A 3,526-nucleotide genomic window follows, 5' to 3' on the forward strand; every position below is an offset into this window, starting at 1 on the left:
CCCAGTGAGAGATGGCAGAGAATGAAGTTCCCACAGCTGCGGCGCCAGTTCACTGTGCTTCCTTGGCTCTGTGTCCCTGCCTGAGTGTAGGCACCAGAGCCCGCGTGCTCAGCTGACCTCTCGCTCCCCTCTCAGTGTAGACACCGAGCACGGAGTTGTCACTTGACAGTGCTCACGTGGGCCTGCATGCTCATGCCCCTGTGCCAGCACCTCCCACCTCTACCCGAGTAGGCACCCAGAGCTGAGGTGACGGGCGACCGTCTTATCGCGGGACCTCTTGCCTATACCCTAGGTTAGGCAATCGGATCTCCGGTGACAGTTGAATGCCCTCACCTGAGGCCACCTCTGCCACAGTGTAGGAATCCAGAGCCGAGGTGACAGTTAAATGACCTCCATGGTCCCTCACTCTCCGTTCCAATGTAGCTACCAAGATTTGTGCTTGTAGTCGACTCACCTCACCTGGGCCCTCACATCTCTGCGGTGTGGAGCTGTACGGAGGTGAAGTGGCATTTGAGTGCCCCCTGCTGGGCCTCATGTCTCTGCCCCAGGGTGGCTGCCATCGCTGAAGTGCTACCTGTCTGCCCTCACCTGCCCCTCATGCCTTTACCTGAGGTTGGGCCTTTAAGCCTCCCCTGGTCCAGGCATCCCACAGTTAAATGTGAGTTGAACGTCGAAACCTGGGCCCAACGCCTCTCACCCAGTGTAGGCACCCAGAGCTGAGGGGACTGTTGGCTGTCCTTGCCCGGGCCCTCCTGCTCTGTCCCACTGTAGAGGTTCAGTGCCAGTTGAAAGCCCTCAGAGCCAATGTTGCCACCCAGAGCTTAGGTGACAGGTGTCTTTCCTCACCAGTCCGTTGTGTCTGTTCCCCATCCTAGGGCCCCAGAGCTGTGACATTTGTCTCAATTCAGCGAGGCCCTAAGGACTATGTCAGAGATGAGGTGACCAGTGACTGTCCTCACGGGGTCCCTCATGCTTGTGGCTCCAGAATGGAGGTGACAGCTGAACGTCCTTACCTGGGACCTCATGCTTCTTCATTTCAGTCTCCTAGAGCTGAGATCACAGCTACTGTCCCTCTCAGGTCTCTCATCTCTGTCACTCACAGGCACCTGGTGTCAGGTGATAGTGGAGCATCCTCACTAGAGCCCTCTCATCACTGCCACAGGGTAGCACCCAGATCGGAGGTGTCCGTTGATTGCCCTGGCCTGGGCCCTCTGTCATGGTGGGGACACTCAGACAGATGGGGAGGGTCCCCCCTCCCTCCCTTCTCACAGGCGGTTATCACATTTTGGGGGCCCAGGAGGAGCTGGGTCCCTCCTCCACTTCAGGCTCCTGCCCCTACATGGATCTTCTGTGGTGCTAAGAGTCCCCCTCGGTGACGCCATGCCAGAAGGTTCCCCAAGGGTCCTGGGTCCTGGGAGGACTATCCCTAGCACACAGCTCTACTGGGTCCCCCAAAAGTCTGTAGGCATCTGTGGGGCTCTGTGAGGGGGCTCTGAGCACCAAGACCCCAGCGGGGTCAGGAAGGGCCCCCTGCACCTCCGTTTATTTGGTTTTTATCCCGAAGGTTTGAGGTCATCCTCAGTCCCGGATTTTGAGGGTTTGAGGTCCCAGGACTGGGCCAGGGACTCAGCTGTCCCTTCCCTGGGAGCAGCACAGCGCCCCTGGCAGCGAGCAAAAGGCCCGGCTGCGGCTCCGAGGACCCGCTCCATCGAATTCCAGGCCACCATCTCGGGGTCTGGCGCTCTCATGCCATCCTGGGCCTTTTGCAAAGCCTCATTTGCCCCTCACGGGCACGTGGCTGCACCACAGCGAGTCAAGGGCAGGACCCTCTATAGCCACGCTGGAGCCAAAGCGTTACAGGGGGCGCATGAGTCCCTAGGCCCACACCATCAGCTCCCGGGGAACCTGGGCGACTTCCGGCCCCTTCTCCAGGCCACAGGCATCAGGAGGACCAAGGCCACTGCCCCCCCGCCCCCAGGCTGAAGTCTGGCCTGTAGCCCTGTCCACGTGGGGCCTTCTCAGCTGCTCTGCGTGGACCTGGGCCAGGAGGCACCGCAGGATCCGGATTCCAGCCGCCCCTGTCCCAGAAAGCCCCTCCCTTCCATGTGAACTCTGTGGTCTCCCTCCTGCACAAGCTGGAAGCGGCACGTCCTCTGGTTACAGGAGGGGTCGGGGAAAGCGGGGATGGCACCTGAGGATGCAGCCGTGTGCAGGGTGTGACTCACCACCCTAGCTTACGGGACAGGAGGCAGCCAGCCCCCACTCGAGTTCCTTCTCGTCTACTTACCACTCCTGCAGAGTCCTGGGTGGGAGCCTCAGCTCTGCCCCCAGCCCCGGGGGCCGTGCGGGGTTAAGGAGAGCTGGTTGTCAGCATCAGGCTGAGGAGAGGCCTCCGTGATGGGAGCGAAAAGCCCTGGACAGTTGCCTTCAACAGTGGGGGTGGGGACAGACGGGCCACAGGCCCAGCTGAAGGGAGGAGCCACTGGCCAGGTTCTTGCCAGTGGCCTGAGGGCCTGGCCCCGCTGCCGCCGCCCCTGACCCGGGAGCCCTGAGCCCCGCCAGCTGTGAGGCCCTGGGGCGTGGAGTCTGCCTGCCTGGGGCACGCATCGGGCTGCTGGCTCCTTCCCTCCGTAAGACGTACCAGCAACTGAGTCTTTTGTCTGTTCGTTTGGTTTGGGTCAGCCGCACCTACCAGAACCCAGGCGGAGAGCAGGGACTCCACAGCCTGCTGCTGCGCTCCCCGGAGCTCAGTGAAGAGCTGAGCCGGGGGGAGGGCAGGACAGACGCCCAGGGAGTGTGCTCTTATTCAGTAGTGGGGTGTGTGCAGACGTAATCAGGTTAAGGTGAGGTCATCCTGGAGAAGACTGGGCCCCAAATCTAATATGACTTGTGTTCTTGTAAAGGGAAAACAGAGCGAGACAGACACATGGAGGAGAATGTCATATGAAGACACAGAGAGACCGGAGTGATGGGTCTACGTGGCCAGCTGAGCCCATGGAGGGCGCTGGTCCTGGAGCTCAGCCTTCCGGCCTCTGGCACGGGGAGAGGATACCTTTCTGTTGCCTTAAGCTTCCCTGCGTGTGGCACTTTGTTACGGGTGCCCGAGAAAACACACGCGAGGGAGGCTGGTGAGGCCAGCTATGCACCTCTCCGCGGTGCCCAGGGTGCGCCCTGGACTTGCCCCTCCCCCTTGGCATCTGTTCCCAAATCCCTTAGCCACTCCTTCCTAAATACTTGTCGCCTCAGTGGGCCGGCAGTGCCCCCTGAGTGCCCTGGCTGGGGCAGGGGCACTGCCTGGGGAGGGAAAGGGAAATGAACGTGACTTGTTCTTGTGCCCAAGGTGGTCTCGTGACAAAGTTCTAGGGTGCGGGGCAGAGAGGAGGGGAAGGCCGGGCTTGGTCAGGACTGAAGGATACCCACGTTCCCGCCCGAGCCAGCGGCAGAGGGGAGTGGGTGGCGGGGAGAGGCGAGGGCTGGGGGCCCGTGGTCGCAGGTGGCAGGAAAGAAACAACCAGGGGACAGGCAG

Source organism: Mesoplodon mirus (genome assembly GCF_964341445.2).
Source record: "Mesoplodon mirus genome assembly, chromosome: X".
Taxonomy (NCBI): Eukaryota; Metazoa; Chordata; class Mammalia; order Artiodactyla; family Ziphiidae; genus Mesoplodon; species Mesoplodon mirus.